The sequence below is a fragment of the Humulus lupulus genome, chromosome X (assembly GCF_963169125.1).
Source record: "Humulus lupulus chromosome X, drHumLupu1.1, whole genome shotgun sequence".
In the NCBI taxonomy this organism is placed as follows: Eukaryota; Viridiplantae; Streptophyta; class Magnoliopsida; order Rosales; family Cannabaceae; genus Humulus; species Humulus lupulus.
The window spans coordinates 132,035,791-132,061,998 of record NC_084802.1 but is presented as its reverse complement, the minus strand read 5'-3'; positions in this window follow the sequence as shown (position 1 = coordinate 132,061,998).

Sequence of the window (26,208 nt, the reverse complement as noted above, 5' to 3'; positions counted from 1 at the left end):
AAGCTTATTTTTCATTGAACCATTCTGGCCTCCATCACCATTTCCCTTCCACTTGCTACCTCCCCCTTGGTTATTATGGGTAACGGTTTGAGCCGTAGCTGCAACATCCGTTACCGCTCCAACGGGTTGGGCAGGGACTTGGCTAGCTCCTACGACCGAAGCTCGCACCTCTTCCAAGTTGATCCACCTTTGAGCCCTGTTCAGGAACTCATCCACGATGTTGACACCCTTTCTCTGGATTTCTTTTCATAGGTCGGCCCCAACAAGGATTCATGTTCTCATCTCCATAAGCCTAGAACTTTCATCCGCATCTCTAGCTCGCGCAACAATATTGGCGAACCTGCTCAAGTAATTTTTCAGAGGCTCTTCGGGCTGCTGATTTACGTTTGCAAAGGAGTCTGCCTTGATCCGAGCTGCCTGAGAAGCCTAGAACGCCCTCTTGAAATCTGGGAAGAAGCTCTTCCACGAGCTGATGGAATGCTTTTTGTATTGCTTGAACCATTGCCTAGTCAGTCCGACCAGAGTCGAAGGGAATACCAAGCACCTCAACTCAGGTCCAATGTTATGGGCCATCATCAGAGTATTGAACATTCCCAAGTGGTCGGACGAATCTCCATCTCCATCGAATTTTGATAAATGGGGCATCCTGAAACCTGGTGGGTATGGTGTTGCTTTGATGTTGGGGGCGAAGAGCTCTAGCTCATCCCCTGAGTCATATTCATCCTTTTCCTTCTCTGATAGGAGTCTTTTCATTAGCTCCTCCATCTGGGCTAACCTCTTGAGGGTTTGGTCCTTGGTTCCCTGGGGCTGTTCAACAACTCCCATTCAAACGCACACGTTTGGCAGGTTATTGTCCCTCCAAGTTCAAGCTTGGTTTGGTGGGACATTCCCGTTATCACGTACTTCGGAAGGACTTCCCTCGTGGTGAGTGCCACTGACTCCATCGCGAGCTAGATTTCTTCTTTGTGATTTTAGGCGATCTCGCAGATCGGTCTGTGGATCAACTTCAGGGTTCTGAGCTGAACTAAGCTGATTTCTCAAATTTGTGTCGGTCCTATCACTTCGACAACCCTCCGTCCTATAGCTTCCATTAGAGAAACTCAGAACTTGCGGTCGAGGATGAGGATTCGGGATATTTCTGCGTGCTCGCGGGGCATGAGTAGGGGCGGGAGGAGGATTCCTCCTGCTGTTTCCGTAGGTAGGAACGTCTCAAGCAGAAAGAGGTGGGGATGGATGCCTTATCGGCGATGGAGGATGTCTAATTAGTGAGGCGATTCTTGTCCCATCATGTCGGACCAAATTAGCTCGCGGTCACTCTTCTCCACCATTTCTAATTCCCTGCATTTGGCGATCTGATCGCAGTACAAGGAGGTCGGTTGGGACATGCCGTCTTTGCGAGTTTGCCCTTGACCCCCTACGTGGGTTTCTATGGGCGCTCCTGGGTGCATTTGACGGTGGTGCTGAACTCGGAGTTGAGGTTCTAATTGACTGGCTGGCTCGTTGAAGATCCCTGGGAAAGTTGTCAAACAGGGTTTCCTGGTGATCTCATGACATGGGCGTAGAACTCGGGGTTGAGGTTCTAACCAATCAACTTGGCCTGGGTCGACTATCCTGGCAGGACTTATGAGTCCCACCTTGCCTCTTTCCAATGTTAACATTGGTTACAAGAGGGGGTGTCCGAGCCAAGACCTCCTCGATTTGCTTGTTTACCTTGGCTAGATGGCTTCTCAAGTGCATGTTCTCCAACTCCACCGCAGTCAAGTAATCTGGGTTTGGATTCGGTGGCAGAGGCACTGAACTTCCTGTTTCGTCGTGGCCCATCGATTGCTTTCCCGACCACTGCTGAATTTCTGGGCTTTGTTCGTCTGAAACAACGGTATGGTGAGCCTCCTGCCCATCATGCTGATCTATTTCGTTACCATGCCTTGAACGAGTGACCAGCATGATGAACTTTGTTCTGAATCTTTTATACTAGCACTAATTTTCAACTCTCAATGAAAGTACCAAACAGTTGACACAGTTTTTTGCCAACAGCATATTACATAATTAGCTGGAATAAATTAGTGCTTAAGGATAAAGTGTAATAAGGATAATAACACTTAAGGATGCTCGGAATGAAATATTAAGAACACTCATTCCTTTTACGTGGTTCGGAGGCTAAAATCCCCCTAGTCCATGAGTCGATATTATTACTGTATATCTCTCTATATTTTGGCAGAGTATTTGCATTACAAAGAAAAAACCCAACCCCTTTCCCATCCAAGGTCTTGGTATTTATAGAATAACCATCCCAGAATAGGTGTTGGGGTCACCACGTGAATACACATCCTTTCTGTGACCAGTCTTGCACAAATGATGAATATTACAATATATATTAAGGTATGGTCTAATCATTAGGTAAAGCTGATCATGGGTCATCTGGCATAATCGGACATGTGATGTCTGATCATGCACGTTTATGTTACGTGTCTGAGAATTCAGGGATAAACGAACATGTAATGTCTGATCACGCACGTTTATATATAACATATCTGGGTTTATAAAGTGTAACGCCTTAGATAGCCAAGACCGTTACATTGTGTGCTTAATAAAGTGCAAGACTTTCTAATCAAGTCATTTAATTTTGAAATGTGTCGCTGAAACTACAGTTGAACTAGGGTTAAAAGATTTTGGTCTTGTTGACGGTGAGAACTCGTCAACTAAGTTAAGTTAGAAAAATCGCAAAGTAGAGATTATCAAAAGAAAAACTTTAGAAATCTAAGTAGAAACTTCAAGAACAATTTCAGAAGAACAATGGTGAAATCGGTTTGTATTCACTATGGTCCACTTGCTACAGTAAATTTTCCAACCCCCCTCAATGTTGAGGAGGGGTTCCCTTTATAGGGGGCTCTAATGGCCCCTGATACATTGCGGTCCATGGGACCAATTTGTACATAAGTACGCTATCAGGAGAGTTGTACCAGATATAGTGGTGTCGGCTCCCGTATGTGGTCAGAATCCGTGGGGATGTCTCCACTACTTATTGAGTACGAGTGTCAGGGGTTGTCCGGTGTGGACCGTAGCAAGTACTTTGCTTGTACAGCCACTACTTGTCTGACATGGGCTTAGTATCCGTACTTCCCCTAAACCTGTCGTGCATTGCTGTGAGACACCTCCAACGCGCCCTTATTGGTGTGTTGGAGAGATCCATAATTTTACCTCTTGTTGGACTCACGGTAATAGTGGTGTCCAGTAAGTGGCGCTAATCTTAAGGGGCGAGATAGAACCCCTCTTGTGAGGCCAATTTTGGGGAGGTGACCCCTAGCGATGCGGATGAGGCTTGGGAGGATTGAGTGTACCAAGAGGAGGCGGGATGCAAGCCTCCGCGAGGTCGCCTCCGTCGAGGCGTGGCTAGAAGAGTGTAACGTTTCACTAGAACGTTTAATATATATATTGGGATCCCAAAATTATAATTTCAGAGTCGACTACAAGAAAATATTTACAACAGGCCGTTCTATGTGGAAAAACTGGGTTTAACCCTAGTTCCCCTTTAAACCTCGGCCGTGGCGGACGAGCAGCTGCATATGTACACATCATCATCTAAGCACTCCAACTCAAGGATGGTCTAGCTTTCTTTTGCCTTTACCTGCACCACATAGCACCCGTGAGCCGAAGCCCAGCAAGAAAACACAATACAACATGATATAATATCAACAGTAATTGTATTAATTGTTCAGGACCAACAGTCCAAGTAAATAGGTGACTATCACAAAAGTCACAAATGTGGGGACAGCACCCTTTAGCCGTGTGATGATAGGATCACCAGGGCTTAACTGATATCAAAAGTCATTAATATGGGCACAGTACCCTTTAGCCATGTGACGATAGGGTCACCAGGGCTTAACAAGTGAGTGAGCATCTCGCTAGCTTCAACAGGATAGGTGCATGGTGATTGGTCACCAACATAACCTTCCTCCCGACTCTAGAGTCGTAACTATGGAACAGCGTTCCCTAGCCATGTGACAGACAGACACCGGGGCCCTATGCCCTGGCTCTGAGTGCTAGTCTTAGACTAGTCAAGCGCTTATATGATCATCGACTTTTGGGTCGATCCAGCATTAATGCCATATAGCCATTCAATGCTGATATCGATTAGATCTAATCTTCATTCGGCCCTGCGTCCTCGACGCTTATGCCATTTCTGACCCTCAGGTCAGTGAAACACGACCAGTGCTCAACCCGTTGTGAGCTTAACTAATAAGTCACAGCCTCACAGACGGATCTGACACCATTGCCGATTCTGACTAATAAGTCAGTGCCAAACACAAGTAAGCCATGCCACCAAACACATATATCACATGTCCAATATCCATAAACAAGGTATTCAGCATGCTTACTTAACAGGTACTAGTACAATTAGGACCATGCACAAACACAGAGGCTCAAGCTCTGAACGATATCATATTCAGTATACAAAGCATGTCCTAATAACATGTTTCTCATGCATCACATGCATTATACTTAACAATCCAACATGCACCAATAATAGCCATGCATGTCACGTTTAATAACCAACCAACATGCATCAAGAATAGCCATGCATGTCACATATACACAGGGTGCAGTTTTCTTACCTCAGATTCGAGCTATAATGATTAAAAGAACGACCCTTGAGAACGATCAACTTTTAGTCCTTTAGCGGTCACCTAGTCATAACCAAATATAGGATATCATCAATAAAAAAATGATCAACATAGGTTCCCAAACCAATATCTAGCCTCCGGGACATCAATCCATACTTAACCGGGTAGTAGGATCAACCCCGAGGCCTATGGCTAGCATCCCCGAGTCAAAAACCCATTTCTGGCCAAAAATGCCCTGATGGGCCGCGGCTCACCCCTCTGACAGAACCATTTCCCTCACAAAAACGCACGTAGGCCGCGGCTCACCATAGCCATGCCGCGGCCCTTTACCAAAACCAGCAAGCACCAGCTTGCTTTCCCCTGCGTTTTTCCTTGAAACCAAACCCTCAAACCAGTTCCAAACCTCAACTTAACACCCAATTCAACCACTAAACATCATCTACAACTCACCCTCATCAAAACCCAAGTTAAACATCAATCAAAACTCCCATTAATCCAAACTTTCCACAAAGAATTCATAAGCTGAAAACTAAAGCCCAAAACAGAGGACACCATAAAATTAATGGCTGGAACTTACCTCAAGCTTGATTTTGAATCCCCTTAAATGGCTGAATCAAGTCCCTAAGCTCCCACCTTTGATCTCCTAGCTTAATTCCTCAATTTGAGCTCAAAAACTTCAAAGGGAAAAAGAGGGAAAAAAAATTCACGGGAGAGAAAGAAGGAGATGAGGATGATGCTCTATTTTGTTCTATATTTTCTACAGCCTTCAAGTCAATATAAATCCAACCCAAATGACCTAAATACCCCTAGGTCACTTAAGGTTCCTAAAGCCACCCCAAGGGCAAAACCGTCCTTTCCCGCTTATCTCATTAATTATAATTAACGCTCTCCAATTCCCGCTATTCTCAATATTCTCAAATGTCAATAAATCATATCCCATTAACCTTTAATTCCCGATAATGTTCTAATCAACAAAGTGACCCCGAGACTCACCCCGAGCCCCGAACTTAAACCCGTTATGACTAGACCGAACACTTACATTTCATGATCGTCTCATGCCGAATGGCTCGAACCAATCCACCTTATAATGTGGCTATATTAATTAATCACAACCATGCACCCATAATACACAATTACGCCCACAGCGGAAAAATTACCAAAATACCCTTATAGTAATAAATACTCCCATATGCATGCATTTACCATCATATAATAATATAATTCACATGAACATGCATATGATCATTAAATAGCATCATAATTCAATTATGGCCCTCCCGGCCTCCTAATCAAGGTCCTAACCCTTATTAGGAAATTCGAGGCATTACAGATGTTGGACAAGGGATTCCACCAAATAGCTCCAACTACAGTCAAAGAATATGCAGAGTCTGCGGCGCGCTTGGTCATAATAGTCGAACATGTCCCACTCGTGGGGCATCAACTACTAGGGGAAAGGGAGCAAGCACGAGCAATCTAAGTCTTGAACGATACACAGAATCAGGGAATGATACCATGTGAAATGAGAGTAGATGTCTTATTCAACATAAGAGTCATTTGGGAATGCTTATCATCACCCTTTGTAGTGGCGATTAATTTGTAAAACATTATATTATCTATCATATATGGCACAGTCGCTTAATTTTATTTTCATAATAGTTAATTTATATAAATTACATTATTATGTTTATGGATGCAATTTCATCAAAGTTAATTTTTATATCATACCCACCAAAACCCACCACAAACTAATTGATAAAGTTATATTTACTTTCTAGTTTTTGCAACTGGACCTCAACGGTAATGTATACGTATACGTTGAACAAAAGAAATATTTGAAGTATAGTACCTCAAATAGTATCTACAACACAGGGGTTTCTAGTGTAAAGTACCTCAACGGTAATGTATACGTTGTAAATGAGGCTAGACTCTATGTCTTGTTTGAGGACGTGACCTACAATCAACACGACGACGAAAACTGGACAATGACAGATGAGCATGTAAGCAGATGTGACATATTTGAAGGTGAACTCCTATTCTCACCAAACATTTCATTAAATGAAACTGATGTTATTTTGACATCAATGAACGATCGATCGTTTTGGTGTTGCGTATGAATTTACCACGGCCTATTGACCCAAGTCTACAAGTACCAATTTGATCTCAATAGAATTATAAGCACTAATTTATATCTAAATTATTATGATCATGTGGCATGTTTTATGTTAATCAGACTCCCTTATATATTCACTACTTTGTTACTGTCAAAAAATTATGCTATATTAATTTAAAGATGATGCATATAATTCTCTATGTCAAAGGTTCTGAAGAAAATCGGTAGAATAAATTACTTCAATAAACAAATAACATGGCACCAAAAAGGGTTCAATAATTACTTTCAACCCCAATAAGTTATTTAACTTTCCATCAACCAAAATATAGTAACAACAATTAGGCTAAAAATAATGTGGATCATAGGCTATAAATTGTGTAAAATAGTAGAAATTTGTGTGTGTTCTGAAGCATTTATTTTTCTTTGATGATTATTGGTGCATGCATTGGAACACTATGCATGCATATGCAGATTAGGAGAATTACAAATTTAACCCAAAAAGTTAATAAAAAATATTGACCAAATCATACAATGACATGTTTACCCCCTTCGAAAAATATTAATAAATCATTTGGTGTGAAACCAGTTAACAAAACCGGCTACAACCAGTATTTTTTACACTATTTTATCTTGTTGTGGGGCCTAAGCTCTATGTAAGTATGTTAGAGAAATTATGCAATTGTACCACTTACTCAGACTTTTATCAATAAACAACATTATTTAATTTTTAAATATGGGCGTTACTCGACCCGCAACCGTACTAAACGGGACATCATCGAAGTCCTTATACATAATATGTTTATATATATATATTTATTGGAAATTTTTTGACGATACCAATACCAAAAACAAGCTTTAAAATAACTTGTTTCACGAGTGTATAAAACAAGCTTCAAAATAATCTGTTTCTTATTTTCGGCATTGTAAATTATTTAGAATTTCTAAAAAATTTGTGGGAGATTCTAAATAACTACATTGTATACCTTCATATAAAAAAAAATTGAATTGTAATCTATCTGTATTCCGAAACAAAAACATATTGTTTTTAAGCTTATTTTATACGCGAGTGAAACAAATGATTTTGAAAACTTTTTGGCACCGTAATGTAAAATGCTCTAATCTACTATCTTTTGCAAACAATGACTAATCGACATATATTTAGAAAAAATTCCACAATTGTTTAAAAAGTTCAGTAGGGCCTTATCAAATCATGCAATATGGGTCCATTTGTTAAAACTAAAAACATAATGTCTTTCATGCAAAATTTAAAATAAAATGTTAAAGTCCCACTGAAAATATAATTAAACAGGATAAACTCATAAAAATGTTCTTAGGCGTTGCTAGATCGTTTTCCGTTCATTAGAGTCCCACGACATACATACTTAGACCATGGAATGCCCCACATCACCATGATCGCCAATCAGAAAACTTATTGCCTACCTGAAAGGGGGAAAGTAAGGGGGTGAGCTGAAAGCTCAGTAAGGAAGTACAAACAAGAACAACAATTCACATAAACACAATACAAAACTATTCTCATCGTACATAAGCTTAAAATGGCATATCATAGACATATCATATTCTCATACACTTTATCTGAAAATTCATCCTAACAAATAAAGCAAAAAGTTCTATGAGGAAACCAGTAAAACATAAACCAGTAAATTCTCCTCTGTGAGGTAATCAGGATCTCAGGTCCTAGAATAACATCGGTGCGTCCGCCCTATGAGTTACATCATATACCTTAGTAACTCCTTTGTTGTGCCACGTTCAACACACTAACAATACTATGCTTTTCATACAGTCACATATCACATACATACATAACAATTTATCTCACAACTGATATCTCATACAATTCAACATAATATCATAAGAATTCTAACTATCTTACCTCAAGTCCAAGCTATAGAATGTGAGATAGCTTCACAACGAGCCTAGAATAGTCTTACTATCAAATAAAACTAAACATATCCCACGTGTGCATGGTTCATGCACATGTGACACAAGTTGCACCACAACTTTATTCATGCAACAACGTCACATAAAATCACAAAAGAATAATGTTAATTCTACTAAGTATTTCTCAATGGTTTCAAAACATGAACCATGAATTTGATCAAGTAGTATATATTTGAACGTAAAAGTAAACTTGCATGTAACATGCATATGTGAGATGGTTCTTAAAAACTCGTTTAAAGTTGGTAATATTTATTCTTTTATTTTCTTGTCAATCTCACAAAAATTCAGCAAGCATGAATCATACAATTTTCATTCATTAATTTTTGTTGCAACAATTTATTTTACTAAACTAGTTCTTTAGCTTTAATTGTACAAAATAATAATCTTATTCATTAATTATTAACAATAAAATGTGACAACATTTATAATTACGGATAAAATAATTAATTTGGCAAAACTAATTAATTTCATAAAAGTACCCTTTTAATTTGGAAAAATTAAATAAATAATATCAATAAAATGTGACATAATTTAATCTTTTTAAAAATATAATTTCTAGATCATAAAAATTCACATTAATTATAATTATCTAAAATTTGGTAAAAGGACTAATAATACTCACATTTTCAATAAACCAAATTCTAGACATCTTTTTAAAAAAGAATCTTCTGAACTTTTAAACACTAAAAATCTGCATATATCTTATTAAAGAAAATACAAAATTCATGTATGAAATTCACATTTTACTTTTGTTAGTTTTAAAATATGAATTTTTAAGACATAGTTTTGCTATATTTTTAAATCATTTTCACAAATCACCATAAGAATAAAATAAAAGCAGCAAGCATAAGTTATTCAAAATATACTCATCATCCTTTTTAACAAGTTACCCTAACATGTTTCTATACTTCAACAATTCAATAATACATTTAAACATGCAAAACTAACAACAACATCAAAACAAGTCTAAATCACAATGTATGCTCATGGTTAAATTCTATACAACATAATAACATAAAATATCACAATAACAACATGCTCATTACCCAAAATTTAAAAATAAAATCAATAAACCAAAACGTCACTCAGAATCCTTTAATAAAGCACTAGGTCGAAATCCTTATACATACTTCTATTTTCAATTTTTCATTTTAACCACCCAAACACATCATGATCCAAAGACATAACAACATTCCAATATAAATCTTTTAACTATTTAAATCAAGGCCCTAACATGTTTCTTATCTTTCAAAAATCATAATCAAGTTGAGAGAGAATATTAACTAAAATAAAAACAATTCCTATATGCATAAATACAAATAAACACAAATGAAACTTTTATTCATAGAAAATACTCATGAATGTACCTCACATAAAATCTTAGCATGTTTCTATAAGAAGTAAAATAAAGAACATGGAGAACAATCATCACGCTCATAGAACCCTAAAATTTTAACACAAAAATCATATTTACATATACTTATCAAACTCACATCTCTTTTTAAAACAAAATGGATTTAACATAACATCATCATCTAAACATATAAACATGCTTTTCTTTTCATGATAACCCATTCGAACCCAAAAGAGTAACACAATCACAACAAACTCAAACCCATAAGGATGTTTATCAAAATTCAAAAGAAACAAAATGAACCCTAAAACATGCACTATGCCGAAACCTAGCCTCATAACAAGCCCATCAAGACCACATAGATCAATACACCATCATACATCATAAACATTCCTCAAAACATCACACAACATTTCAAAATCATAATGTAGAAAATAACAACATCATAAAAACAAAAATGTTAGGAATCTCCATTACCTCCTTGATAGTGTTCAAGAACACAAAAACTATGGTGAATCCTCTTGGACACCTAGAACTTTCGAAACCCAAAACACAAAGCCTCTTAGAAATAAGAAGAATAGAAGACATAGTCTAAAGGATTCAAAGCACAATACAAGATTCTTACCTAGGGATTTTTGAAACCCTATTCCCTTTCTTCTTTCTTTCTTTCTTTCTTTCTTTTTCTTTCTTTCCTTCTTCTCTTTTCTCTTCTTTTCTCTCTTCTCTCCTTGTGAATTCACCAGCCACCTCTAAGAAATGATGAGCAAAATACTCTCTAGGGTCCTAAGAATCTATATATAGTGTGTACAAGGTTTTCTAAAAAAATAATTTCTTATTAGTTAATTTAATTAAAAAAAACTAATTAATTAATTAAATACATTTTGATTTATCCTAAATGGCAGCTACAAATATCATTTCCCCCATTTCCTTGGCTTTCCACACTAATAAGGAAAGCGTAATTTTTGTAGCTCTAAAGTCTTGCCTCTTTGGGACTCGATTTTGATCATGTTATCTTGCGAATTAGATAGTGGTTCCTTCTACAAAGTATTAGGTTATCAAATTAGCCTTCCAACGGTATCAAGTTTTCTAAATCGGATACCTACAACTCAAGTTATGATTGTTTTACTTGTTGCAAAAATTTATGTACTACGCAAGTGCACATAATCGCAAACAAGTAATAAAGTGATAAATAAAGTATCGTTCCCAGGAGAATCGAATATTAATTACCAATGAATTAATTTCTTAGTTCTATTTAGTTACTAAAAATTGGATTTCAAGAATAAAAAGAACAAGAACAAAATAACTAAATTAACAATTGAAAATTAAAAGAAACAAATAACAAATAATTCAATAGATGAAAAGCCTAGGGTGTGTAATTTTATCATTTATCCACTCTATTATATCATCAATACAATTTTTATTATTCGTCATCTCCTTATGATAGCAGGTTTACTAAAGCAATCTATATTCGTATTAGGATATATAAAAATCTCAACCTATATGCAAACTTTCTACATCTCTATGATAAGTTTCAACATATAACACGCATTAAACATAGAAACCTATGAACTAGACAAACCAAACAGTTACTCTCGTCCAATATCGAAATTTGTGTCTAAACAACTATAGCATATTTAACTCTCACTTATCAGATTTTGAATCAAAATCATACAAACCATGCAAAATAGGTGATCAAGCATTCACAAACATTAAACACAAATTGAATAGATCACAAGTATGAAGAAGAAATCATAAAATTTGCATTGAATAATAATAGAGTATCAAAAGACTATATTAAAACCCTAGAAAAAAAAATTAGTTCATGGAAAAGAAAATAAAAAGAAGAGAAGAAAGAGAGGAAAATAAAGTTCAAGAAGTAAGAGAGGTCTCTAAAATAATCTAAAGCATTCTTTTTATAGTGATAAGTTTGTGAAAAGAATTTTCTAGATGTTTTTACTTGAATATATTAATTTGAATTTCAAATCCTGTGTAAGTGTCCTACTTTGTTTATTCTGTATTTTGGCAATTTCATGACTCATCTGTTAGTTTCTCTGTTCCATCTGTTTTGTGTATCTTGACAGTATTTTGGTTCATCTTCTGTTTTGCCAGTTGCATCTGGCTGTTGGACTTTGTTTTAATTGACTGTTTGCTTACGTGGCTTTGTTTGAGTTTGACTGTATCATTAGGTTTCGAGTTTTTCAGTGGTAGCTGAATTAATTAGTTTCTCTAACGATTTTCTATTTTTTTTCTGTGTGTGGCTTTATCATTTTTGGCTCTGTGGATTCTTTTTTTTCTCTTTTGGATTTTTGTCATGTTTTGTTTACGTGTTCAATATTGGTTTTGTGATATATTGTTGTACAGGCTTCCTTTATTTTTGTTGCCAAGCATGGTCTTGGGGATTTTCCTTTTTATACAATGTTCATCCGTTTTGTTCCCTATTCTGCCCTATTTTGTTTCTCACATTGTGTCTAATCTCTTTTTCGTGTGTCTCAGCTCAAGTCCCACGTTTCTTCAAGTATAATGGCCGAGGCTCTTCCCGTCTCTTCGTCTGGTCCTCCAGCTCAGTCGTCTGTGTCTCAGCCTCCGTTCGTCTCTTCCTCGCCAGGTATTCCCTCTTCACCTTCCATTGTTCCATCTAGTTCGTTCCGTGGGTCTCGGGTCAAGTCTGTTGCCCACAAGAAAAAATCCTCTCGTCCGTCCGCTCAGGCTTCTAGACGAGTTACTCGCGCCTCCATTAATCTTGCTGGGTCTTCCTCTTCACCCCCTCAGCCCTCGTCTGACCCTGTACCTTCTCCTCCACCTCGTAAGAAGTCTAAGGTGTCTAGTGGTCCTCCTTCAGGACTTCCGCATTCCAAATCATCCTCGGCTGGTGGTAAGTCTGATCCTTACTCTGCCTATTTTTTTGTCAGTCGTTTTGCTGAAAAGAGGTTTAAAGATTTTGTGTCATTTCGTCGTTTGCATGTTGAAACTTCTGTTGTGTTAGAAGATTTCCCTAGGCTTCTTGCTCTTCACGAGTCTCGTCAGTGGGTTAACACTGTCTCTGGTCTTGTCATGCCTTCCCAGAATCTGGTCCGAGAATTTTATTCTAATATTGAAAAATCTTTGCTTGATGCTCAGCATCCAAATCGGTTTACTATATTTTGTAGGGGTAAGCGTGTTTCTTTTGCTCCATCCACTATTAGGGCTTTACTGAATATACCTTTGGTTACTAATGCTATCTATAATGCTGAGTATGCTCCTGATTTAAACCAAGTGGGTCGTGAGTTGACAGGTCAATCAGATTTTTGCTGCAATGAGGTTTCTAATGATTTTCCTACTCCATCTTTAACTAGCTTCTATCGTGTGTTGCATAAGGTTGCTCTATCAAATTGGATACCGAATTCTCATACTTCTACAGTCACTGCTGACATTGGGCGTTTTCTTTATGCTGTGGGCACTGGTGTTACCATAGATTTTTCTGTGCTAATCTTTGACAAGGTGTATCAAGCTTTTCTGACAAAGAGTCGTTGGTTGTTTCTTCCTTTTCCCTGCTTGGTTCACAAGGTTACATTGGCTACTCATCCTAAGTTTACCTCACAAGATGTGTTCTTACCTCTTCCGGTTCTTGACAAGTCGTTTCAGCCTCTGTCCTCAAAGCCTGTTCCTCCTCCTCAGCCTCTGAAATATCCTCTTTTGAAGGGTTTGCCTCCTGCCTCTTGGAAATACAAGTTGTTTGAACTGGTTTACTCTCAGCAATCTCAGTTAGACAGTCTTCAGAGTTCTTTGCTGCAATCTCAACAGCGTTCCAAGGCTTTTGAACGAAGGGTTTTGGCTCAATTGGCTGGTCTTCGACAGGTTGTTCAGAATATTTCTCCTTCTGTTGTTCAGGGGGCTGGTTCAGTGCCTCAGTCTGCTCATTCTCCGGCTAATTCCCAGGGGGAGTTGTCTCCTACTGCATCTGATAAGGCTCTGGGTCCTGTCCAGGGGGAGTTTGCTCCTGCTTCTGCTGGTCCTTCTATCTCTGTTCCTGCTCAATCCTCGTCTCCTCCGCGAAAGCTTATGCGTGGCAGAATTCGTCGGTCGGCTCGTTTATGATCATTGAGGGGGAGATTTGGGTGGTTTTTGAGTGTTTTGTTGTTTCGTTTTTTTTATGTTCTTATTTTTTTTGCACTGATCATAAAATTGCCAAGGGGGAGATTGTAAGTGTCCTACTTTGTTTATTCTGTATTTTGGCAATTTCATGACTCATCTGTTAGTTTCTCTGTTCCATCTGTTTTGTGTATCTTGACAGTATTTTGGTTCATCTTCTGTTTTGCTAGTTGCATCTGGCTGTTGGACTTTGTTTTAATTGACTGTTTGCTTACGTGGCTTTGTTTGAGTTTGACTGTATCATTAGGTTTCGAGTTTTTCAGTGGTAGCTGAATTAATTAGTTTCTCTAACGATTTTCTGTTTTGAGCATGGCTGGGTTTTTGAGTTAGTTAGATCTTAGTTCTATAAATATATGGGTTAATTGTTTTTCTCAGTCGTGGATTTAGAGGTGTATGTTTTTCGTATAGTTTGTTTTTTGGTTTTCTTTCTTTTACAGGTTAAAGAACTGAATCTTGAGAGGTTGTTCATCCATGGCTAGCTGTGATTGTTCATCAAGCTGAGTATTGGAAGAAAGCTGGATCTGCAAGAATTCAAGTGTGAAGATTCATCTGGTTCAAGCTAAGGATTGTTGCAAGAGAGACAAGTATAGATGATTTACTGTGTTGATTGTAAATTGAGAGATACTGTGTAAAACTTGCAATTCATATCTTAGTGGATTTCTTTCTGGACTAGGTCCCAAGGATTAGCCATTACTTTGTGTAGTGGTGAACCTTGTAAAAATTTCTTGGTGTGAATTTTACTTGTTCTTAGTTATTTCTTTAAATCTTGTTTTTAATTCGTCAAGATTGTAGATTATTAGGTAGTATATCACCTTCATCCCGTAATCTTGTAAATAAAATATCACCTCGTAAATGACCAAATTTGAATTTTCTTCTGAGACAAGCTTAACTTTTGTAGGGCTTTGAATAAGCTTTCCAACGCTATAAAAAAGTTGTAAATCGGATATGTGAGCGGGGAGATATGGTCAAAATACCAAAACTATCTCATATTTTTTCCAATAATTTAAGTTTGGATTCTCCTTTATTCTCTCAAATCAATTCAAATAAATATCTTATATTATTTTTCTCTTGATTGAAGACAATATTTTAAATAAATTTTGAAATATTTATCAAATATCTATGTAACAAATGACAATGTAAAAAATACAACAACCACACATAAAAAGAACTAAAAATATAAAATAATAATAATAAAACTAAAAAAACTAACTCTAAAAAGTATTAAAAATCTATCATATCATTACTGAGGCTGGGTCCAGAGTTACGAGAACTCAAAAAAAAAATGGCAACTTTCTTCGTTGCTCACCATTTCTCTTTTTGTTTCTTTTTCACAATATGAACACATACATTTCTGGAACCTTCTCTCTATAATTCTCAAGTTACTTACTCAAATTTGTCAAAGACAACTAATAAAATAACCATCAAATAATATAATATCCATCCATCAAAATAATATTGATTTTCTTTTAGTTTAGAAAAAGAAAAGATGACAATGCATAATTAAGGAAAATTATTCTTTCTTTGCTCTTCCATGTTCATGCTACCCTCTTTCTTGCTCTTACCATTTGTTTCCTTTTATCTTTTGTGTGAACAAGTCTTCTAGAATTTTCTCAACTTGATAGTTTTTCTATAAATAAGGAAATTTACTAACTTCTCCACTATTTAGTCTAGGTTCATAACTTCTTCCATGCTCACCATGTATGTCATGAACTTGCACACATAATAAAACAAGTCTATCACTACTAATCATGCACACACATGCACACAATCAAAACTCATGTACAACAATTTACAATTAATCAAATAAATAAAAACAATTAAAAATCAATTAAACAATTAAGCACTTAATATTTAAATAATTAAATTTGAAAATAGGCAAACACATAATCAAATAATAATAATAAATAAAATATAATAAAATTAGTGCACTACAATATCAGTGTACACTATTATATAAAAAAAAATTAAGTTATAACCAAAAATACAACAACCTGATGGGACAAAAGACATGCCCTATTAAAAAAATTTCCTTTTGGATGATAGGCAGAAAATATTATTGTTTAGAAAATGGGTATTGGTTAGTACGGAAAAAAATAGTATGCGAGAAAAGGACGAAATGTCCCCTCATCAAAATATCAAATAGTGCAACAAGAAATTATTCATAATATATTACGTATAATGTTGGAAATGCGCAGCATAGCTTTTTAGTAGACTAGGAAAGACATAGATATCCCCTGTAATTTTATTTTTTCTGTCATTCGAAGCTCTGTTGCTGAGAAAATTGTGGATCTAAGGGTCAAGATTCTCGTATGCATTGAACCATTCCCTAAATCAATTCTGGAACATCAATGCATATCCGTTAAGACTTAAGAATATATAAACTTACGTGTATATATATATAACTTCTTAGAACTTAGTACTTAGTATTTGATATTAATAATTATGATGATTTGACAATATAGTAATCTGGTATAGTAAATCACTAGCAAGTTAATTTTATTAATTTAATTATTATTTTTTTTATCATAATTAATCTTTTTATAAAAATTTTAATCTTTATATAGAAATTCACATAATTTTAAACCGTTCTCAAATTCCATGGCTCTAAAGAGGTCTTTCTCTCCAATCACCATGATGTTCTGAGTGCAGATACTGTTGCCGGATACTCATCAATTTACAAAAGGTTTGAAAGAATCGAATGGGGGCATGGCCGCAGCTATAAAGTTCAGTGGAAAACCTAGCAAGAATATTGTTCAAGAGAAGGTGAAAACTTTGTTCTCGAATCTTGTCTCAGATGGCCTTAGACCAAAGACCGGGTGTTTACTTTCTCCTCCAAACGATTCAGGTCCTTGGAACTTTGCAATGGTATGTTGTAATACTTTTGTCAATTCTTTTCCAACCATGGTACTCACCCTATATATATAATTGAGATTCAAATTCAATCTCCTTATAGAACAAAACTTCAACCAACTACTTTCTTATAAAATGTAACTCTACTGTGGTGGCTGAAGTACTAACTGTATAGTGTTTTGGGGAAATTGATTGCAATTGAAGGAGAATGAAGTGCTTATATGGCTGGAAGATTTTTCAATGGACTAGCGTTGATCATTTTCCTTCCACAACATAAAAGGTCAAAATTTGCATAGCCCAATTTCAGAAGATAACTTTGAGGAATGTTTCTTTATATATACATATGTTACCATTAAAACTTGGTAGTATGTAAAGGGGGTCTATAATGGTGGTGCCGTGGTGGTGATGGGTTATAGTACAATGAATGATTAAATCAATAATAATCTTTGTTTTAAGAGCTATACTAAGCTAGATGCAGTGGGAAACGAAAGGCTTCTACTCGATGACAGATTGGGGAAGGAGCTTAAGCCTTTTGAGCTTCAACAAACAATCAACAATGTTCTTCCAACCCCCTTTTATAGAGTCTCCAAAATTATTGGCGATGGTGAAAACTGCAAGTGTGGCTATCTTGGGCTTCTGTTGACCACGATTTTGGCCAACGAAGAGTAGACGTCAAAACTACAATGAACTTTCAAGAGAAAAATACGACACAGATAATTTTATAGTGGCTCAGCCCCAATTTATTGGTAATAGCCTAATCCACTTGGAGTTGTGATATATATCCTACACTTAAGATTAGATGAACTTGAGCCAACTGAGTTTCTTAAGTATAAGTAGAAAAATGCATAGTTTCTCTCTCTAAACTCTCTTAGAAAATTCCCCAAGTATACCCCAAGTAACAGTCCCAAAGTTTCCAAAATAGAGAGTTTTTTTCAGTCTAAAAGATCAGATCCCTAAAATGATGCCATGAGCCATTTATTTATAGGCTCATGGATCGTACATCAGATATTCCCTTTGACCGGGTCCTTTCTATTACTCTCACAATATTTTGTTTATAATAATATTTGAAATACAACAATACACTACTTCTTTGGGATAATCTGAGAGATTCCCGCGTAGGCACGACTGATTCTAGTCTAAGTCGTTGCTGGAACTTTGCTTGCATAACAATAATCTGTTCAATAAGTCGACGTCACTCCTTGGAAAAAAACTGGTCGGCCAAAGCATTTGATCGATCGGCCATGCACTCCACCGGTCGGCCAAACACCTCACTAGTTGGCCAAGCACCTCACTGGTCGGGCAAGCACTCCTCCGGTCGGTCAAGCACCTCACCGGTCGGCCAAACACCTATCTGGTCGGCCAAGCACTCCTCCGGTCGGGAAAGCACTCCTCCGGTCGGTCAAGCACCTCACCGGTCGGCCAAATACTTCACTGGTCAGCCATGCACTCCACCGGTCGGCCATGCACTCCACCAGTCGGCCAAATACTTCACCGGTCGGCCATGCACTCCACCGGTCTAACATTACACATCTCTGGTCTAACATGGCACTTCTCTGGTCTAGCATGACACATCTCATGCATTGCCACTTGTCATTTCTGATTTCCACGTCATCAAACTGAAATTATTGGGATAACATTTGCCCCCCAAGTTTATTATATGATTTACTCGTATGATAAACTTTTTCTCTTAGCAAAATGTTTTTGAGGTCATCCAAAAGCTTTCATCTGATCAGTAACTTTCACTTTTGCATTCTTCAAATTCCATTTTTTGATCGTGTTGTAGTACCTCATGGATAAGAAAAACATGTTTGCTCCACATTTTTTTAGTAAACTTGTGCTCGCTTAGCTAATTGGAAATGCTTATTCGGTCATCGGGATCCAAATAATTTATTAACTGCTGACCCTTGGGTGCTTTGTTTCCTGCTGCTCAGACACGCAGCCTCGGACGCAGCTTCTCGGATGCCCAGCCAGCAGCTCCTCGGACATGCACCCCACCACTCGGACGCGCGTGGGCCTGCTCGGACACACTCGGCATCCACTTGGCCACCACCTAACCGATCAGACACCATGCAGCTTCCCTCCGCTCGGATGCCTAGCAGACCGCCCGGACCAGCACCCCTGCTGCTCGGACACGCCACACAGCCGCTCGGGAACGTGGCCATCCACTCAGGTAGACAGCATGGCCACTCGGCACGCACCTGCAACAGCACGGCCGCGCACCTGGTTGCTCGGTTTTGCATGCTTTCGAGCTTGTAAAAAAAACTTCATAGTTCATGCATTTGGGTACCAAAAATTTCTGACTATTATTGTTGCTCTCATACATTTTATCTGGGTAGTAAAATATTTTACTGCTCAGAGAAAATATTTTACTGGGTAGTAAATATTTTTTCTTTGCATTTATTTGTTCGTGTTTGTTTGATTTACTCCAGGGACTCATTGCTGCTATTCATGCTCAACAACAGAGTTTCCTACTTGACCAGTGATATATGCTCAGCCGACCAGGGAAGTTGTATCTGCTCTCCCGACCAGGAAAACTTTGCACCTGATCAGCTAAACTTTGTACCTGGCTAGTAGTTTACTCTTTTATCTTGTGAAGACAATTGTTGCTTAGCAGCTTTGATATTTTTATCGTACGGCCGAGCTGTTGGCATTTATACTTTACTTTTCTTTGCTAACTTGAAACATTCTAAGTCTTTTTAGACTTAAAAAGTTATAAGTTTTTTGTGAATAGTAAAGTCACTCTGATGTATGCCTTATATTTTCGCATGAGTACTTAGTTTTCTAACTTAGAAATTCTAGACATTTCATAAGTCCATACTAAGTATACTTTCTCACACTCTTATTGCTCTAACATTTTATGAGCATAATATTTATTGTCACACGAATATCTGCTTCTAACTTGAAATTTTAAAAAATTCCAAGTTACTTAAGCTTTGTCAAACAAGTTAGCTTAATGGCCTTTTTGGACTTCGAAAACTTACAAGTCAGCCTAAAAACAGACATCTTAACTCGTGCTCTTATTGCCTCTGTTAAATTATATACCAGTATACCCCATGTGCCCCCCAAGTGATCGAGAAAGATCCTTAGTCACTTGCTACTTGACCGAATCTGTTCGAGCAGTTAATTACTCGTGAAACACATAGAATATATGGAAAATATTCGAGCAGTTGAACACTGCTTGAATGTATCGACTAGTTGAACACTGTCCAATTTTACCGACCAGTTGAACACTGTTCGGATAATTAACACACATGCATATTTGTAGCAAGAATCGACCACGCTGCGCGTAGTCTCTTTTATTACTCATAAATTAAAAGGACAAAACGTGTCTAATAACGAGTCTTAAACAATAAAAATTGTTCAAAAATAAATGACTGGTCAGAAAATAACCAGCTCATAAACCAAATTTAAATAACAAGTTAAACAACTTGAAATTAAACTACCACTCTGAAAGCGGTATTTAGAAATAATATATCCACAGACGCTTGCCATTCCAGTGGTTCCCGATCAGGCTCCGTTCACCAAATCTGATCCTAGCACTCCCGCTCTTGTCGAAGTGTCTGGGCATACCTCTCCCTTGTTTTGTTACTATCCTTATCCAAGTGTGGACCTCCACATATAGTGTCTAAGGTAAAGTCCACAGGCCCGGGTTGCAAGGGTGGAGATCTCTGTCGTTTGAAGCCAGGATTGCTGCTGCCTCCTTCTCCTTGGGATGTCTCTGCCCAGTACTTTTTCAACTTTCCCGATCGGAGAAGAAATTCTATCTCATCTTTGAGGTGACTGCATTCATTCGTGTCGTGACCATAATCTCCATGAAAACGACAAAACTTATTCATATCTCTCCTCCTCATCTCTTTCCTGATGGGTGGAGGTTTCTTGTAGGGAACCTCTTCATGACTAGCAAGATATATCTCCGCTCAGCTGGTAGAGAGAGTGGTGTAATTAGTGAACTGAGGCTCATACTTGGTTGGATTTTCGTTTGAACTCAACTTTGCTTTCTTTTCCTCATGGTGGTCAGACCCGTTATTTCCACGTTTCTTCCCACCATTATTAAGGGAGTTAGTTGATCCGTCCGGATTGTTTATGCCATTCTCCTCTTTCTCGATTGCATCATCCAATTTCATATACTTGTCTGCTCGGTCAAGAAATTGTTGAAGTGTTGAAATTGGATTTCTATGTATACTATCCCATAAAGGGCTCCGATAAGTTATCCCAGCGAATATGGCAACCATCTTCCCCTCGTCTCCTACAGCAGTTACTCTATTGGTTTCTCTCATGAATCTTTGTATATAATTCTTTAAAGACTCATCTTTTCCTTGTTTGATATCTGCCAAGTGGTTGGCATAAACTAGTGGAGTCCGGGCAGTGTTGAATTGTCTACAAAACTCCTTCATGAATGCTTCCCAAGAGGTAATGGAGTTCGACTTAAACTTCCAATACCATTCCTAGGCGGTATCTGACAAAGTAGTTGGGAAAACTCTACACCAATAATCGTCACTTACCCCGAGCAATTCCATCTGGTCCTCAAATTTCCCAACATGTCTGATGGGATCTGCCTTTTCTGTATATACTGGCAGGATCAGTGCTTTATATTTTGTCGGTGGCTGGGCTGCTCTAATCCGGGCACAAAATGGGCTGCCACTCTGGTGGTCTATCGCATCTATCCCGGAAGGTTGTTTTGACAAACCTTGCACTGCAGCTGTTAGCACGTCAAGCTAGGCTCGGATGGCTGGTGCAACTGACGAAGTTCCAAGGTCTTGACCGCCTGGTCGGGCATTACCATCTGGTGCACTGTCGTCAAGTATTTCTACTTGACTAGCAGGGCGGTTCAGATTTTGCCCTTCGACCGGGACAGTCCTCCTTTTGTTGGTGATAACGTCCCTCAAATCCTTCCGGGAAGCATGCTCTCCTGCCCGATCGAACACCGTACTTTTTTATTTTTCAGAGGGCTTACTACGCGGGACTTGCACTCTCCCACTACGCTGCTGACCGGGGTGCAGTGGAGGCCTTTCGGTACGCCTCGGGCAGTCTTTTCCTCCTTGTTGGTCGTTGCCCTCCTTTTCCTTTGATTGGTCGGTGTGATGACTATCAGCCTCATTACGACGATGCCCATCTTTGAATTGTGAAGTCCTCTTATCTCAAGGAGTCCTAGTCTGATCCTGCCTGGGTGGAGTCTTTTTACTGCCCGATCGGTGACTCCTTGATCTAGAAGTTTCTGATCGGTGGCTCCTGGAGGGGGTTCTAGAGTGCTCCCTTTGCGTCGAGGCAGTTCTAGATCGTTCCCCATCATCTTCCCGACCAGGGGGGTTACTCCTTCTTCTGTCCGATCCCCTAGAATTGGCTCTGTCAGTGGTCCTCCAACTAGCATTATTATTTCTTGCTCCCTGGGTGGTTGCTTGTGCTGCGGCTTGAGCATTGGCTTGGACCAATTGGGTAGCCGCTTTTAGAGCAAGTACTGCTTCACGATGTCTCCGTTCAACTTCCTCCTGTCGTTGTCAGAGTTCTTCACTTCTGGCTTCCATATCACACCTTTGTTGCTCTAACGCAGCTCTCTGCCTGGCCATCTCTTCAGCGAAAGACTTCTACCGAGCATTGAATTGCACCATCTCCTCTTGGAAAGCACCTATTGCTTCCTGGAGTTGTTCAACTTCTGGAGTGGTCTCCTCGAGAAAGACCGTGGGCTCAGTCTCTGGGTTCTGCGGTCCAGGACTTTCTGATCTAGCAGGCTCTTTTGACATGCCTGACTTTTTGGATGCCACACTAGTATTCTTGGGCGCCATCTTGATACGATAGTCGTGTGTTTCTTCTCTTCAGGCTCTCAATGAAAGCACCAAAATGTTGACCACGATTTTGGCCAACGACGAGTAGACGTCAAAACTACAATGAACCTTCAAGAGAAAAATACAACACAGATAATTTTATAGTGATTCAGCCCCAATTTATTGGTAATAGCCTAATCCACTTGGAGTTGTGATATATGTTGACGGTAAGAACTCGTCAACGATTGATGGTTAGAAAACTTCAATCTCTATATTATAGAAAGCTTTGAATCAGATAGAAAGAACTCTAATCAACAAAAGAAAACTCAGGCAACCATAAAAACCAGGATCATATATTTCTTAAGTCTTTTTCATACACTCAGTTTTCCAACCCCTCCAAGTGGTCCCCGTGCCTATGTCAAGGAGGCTTCAACCTATGCGTATCCTGAGAAGGCAAGGCGCCAAGGGTTGAGGCTGGCCTATGCAGGTCACATGGAGACGAGGCTCGCGATATGGGCATCGCAACAGGGCCACACCCTCGCATAGTGAGGGTGCCTCGCGTAGCGAGGCTGGCCCTCTTCCCTCGGGCGTAGGCACGGCTCGGGATACGGGCGCCGCAACAAGGCCATACCCTCGCATAGCGAGGGTGCCTCGCGTAGCAAGGGTGCCTCGCGTAGCGAGGCTGGCCCTCTTCCCTCGGGTGTAGGCCTGGCTCGGGATACGGGCGTCGCAACAAGGCCACACCCTCGCATAGCGAGGGTGTCTCGCGTAGCGAGGCTGGTTTTCTTCTCCCGCGTGCAGGCAAGGCGAGACCCGATGCCTGAGGGGACAAGGCGTACGCAGATGGCCATCCGAGGACCCTCGCATAGCGAGGGTGGTGTTCGGATTGGCAAGTGGCCAAGGGCCCTCGCATAGCGAGGGTGGTTCTCTTAGCCCAATTCCTTCAACGCCATGTGATATCTTTGTCCCCTTGTGCGTGCAACAAGTAGCGTGTAGGATGCCTCGTAGCATAGAGCTTCACTTGTAAATAAAATTCACAAGGGAAAAATTTCCACATTTATACTTCCCCCCGAGTCTATAAGTACACTTTTAAGTGTGTTTGTAGACTCTCTCTATTTCTCTTGCTTGACAGGTACGACCAACCTTGGGGGACTTAGCCTTGGAAAGTTTCCCAACATCACTCGAAGAAATACGAGGTGAGGCTTGGAGCTGTGTTTCTTTATAGTGTCCAAAGAAACACAACAGCCACCTAACACTTGGGGGTTCCATGGAAATTCCTAAGATTGCCTAAGAACCAATCATCCTCAATCGCGGATCCCAAGGTTACCCATACTCTTGATCTCCACCATTCATAGGGAGATAGATCCAATGGCTAGGGAGCATTGACTCTCCCTATAAATACCCCCAAAGCTTGAAGCCACTTCTCCACACCAATGGCTAGTGGCATGCTCTCCAACTTATTTTCAAGAGTTCAAGGGTTCTATCCTCCTCCACAGCATTCTTGAGGTACCCTTTCTTTTATTTTCGTTATTCATCTTCCTTTTTTTTTTTTTTTTTTAACATAAAAAACTTTTTTTTTTTCTGTTTCCTTTTCTTTTTTTTTAGCTTCGTGGTGACGCTGGGCATTCCCTTGCATCCTGCTCCTTCGCAAGTCTATCCCCACACCCCTTCAGCTTCGTACTCCCACAGGTATGCCTACTTCCTCTCTTCTCCCTTTTGTTTTGCATTGATTACGCGAGGGTAGAATTGATGATTGCACGACACTCCTTCTTCAGAGTTTAACATTCTCTTCATATAGCCTTTCCAGTACCCATACATAGGCCCTTTACTTATACCCTCACGCTCATGTTGTAGATATAGAGTCACCCTTAGGTGTACACGCCTTCGAGTCTTAGCTGGTCCATGGCGTCTAGGCGATGTCCCGAAGGTCCGTCTAATGTTGAATTTATTGAGTTGTCATCCTCCGACTCAGAGGTCGACGCACGCAGACCCTTTAACCGCGGGGGTGTGTGGGCGCTATACCTCAAGAGACTGTCTTACCTCAGACATAAAGCCAGCGGCCTGGAGAGGGAGCTAGAATCCCATCCCAGGGGCGCGGGTTCTGGTCTCTCCCCCCAGCAAGCGACATACGTTTCCCAGCTACATTCAATCCTCAAGGATTGCCTTTCTGAAATTGCTTGCCTAGAAGAAAACTTGCCCCCTGAGCCTTTTTCCTTTTGTCGTGACGAGTCTCCCGATCATAGGGATTCCTCCTTCAAAGGCGGTAGACGTGAATTGGTTGAACCGGAGTTCCTTTCCATGGTTCCGCCCGCGCTTCCTCTTCTATCCCATGTCTTGCGCCCTAGGGTCAAGCAAAGCGCTGGTAGACATAGGACATGTGGGGGGTCTTCCAGGACCCTCAGAAAGTCTGTTGCTCATAAACTGTCTATCTTTGTCCAGGTACCCGAGATGTCGAAGAGAGCCTTGGACACTTCTGATGAAACCGGCAGGTCCACAGTTACCCTGAAGAAACTGGGCAACATGCTGAAAGCTCATAAGTTACCCTTGAACCTCAAGTTCTTTATACCAGAGCGCAAGGAACGCGCGTCCGCACCGCCAAAAGAGTTCGTGGCATTCAGCGATTCCATAATCCGATCTGGTGGAGCTTTGCCACTTCACTCTTTCTTCATCAAAGTGCTGGACTACTTTGAATTGGCGCCACTACAATTGTCCCCCAACTCCTGGGTTATGCTTAGCTACCTATATGTGTTGTACCATTAGGTGTACTCTATGGGGCCTTCGATAAGCGAGGTTCATTACTTCTTCACCCTGAGGGAGAATACATCGGCCCCCGGGTTCTACCAACTCCAGAAAGTCGCGGCCCTTAAAGGGAGTTCCCTCTTGGAGGGATCTATTTCCAATAGGGGGTTGTGGAAGTCAGACTATTTCTATACTTATAGTGGGCAGACCCGATACTCTAGCTTCAACACCCCACGTAAGGCTATTCTCACCTTGATCCCATATACCTGAGGTTTTTCTTATCATTCGACTTCTCTTTTTTTTTTTTTATAGCTCTTCTAACTGTGGTTATTTCTTTTCATTTGATGGCAAGTCTTTTAGGGGTTGTTGGTCCCAACATGAAACGGTCGGCTCATGACCGAGTAATACAAATCCTGGCCATGTCGAAGGTATGCAAATAAGCCAGTGCCCTTTTCACAGCGAGCAATCTCCACTTGTATGGGCTGCTGACCCCAGACCAGAAAGTTACCTTATGCTCCATTTCCCCTGAATCTAAGGATCCGCGCCCTGCGTCACCTGACCGCGCGCCACCCATCCCTGCGGGTCCACGCCCTACATCACCCGGCTCTGTGGACCTACCCCCAGCGGCACCCGTACTCGAGAGTCTGTGGGTATATGGTCACGATGAAAGGAATTATGATGAAGCAG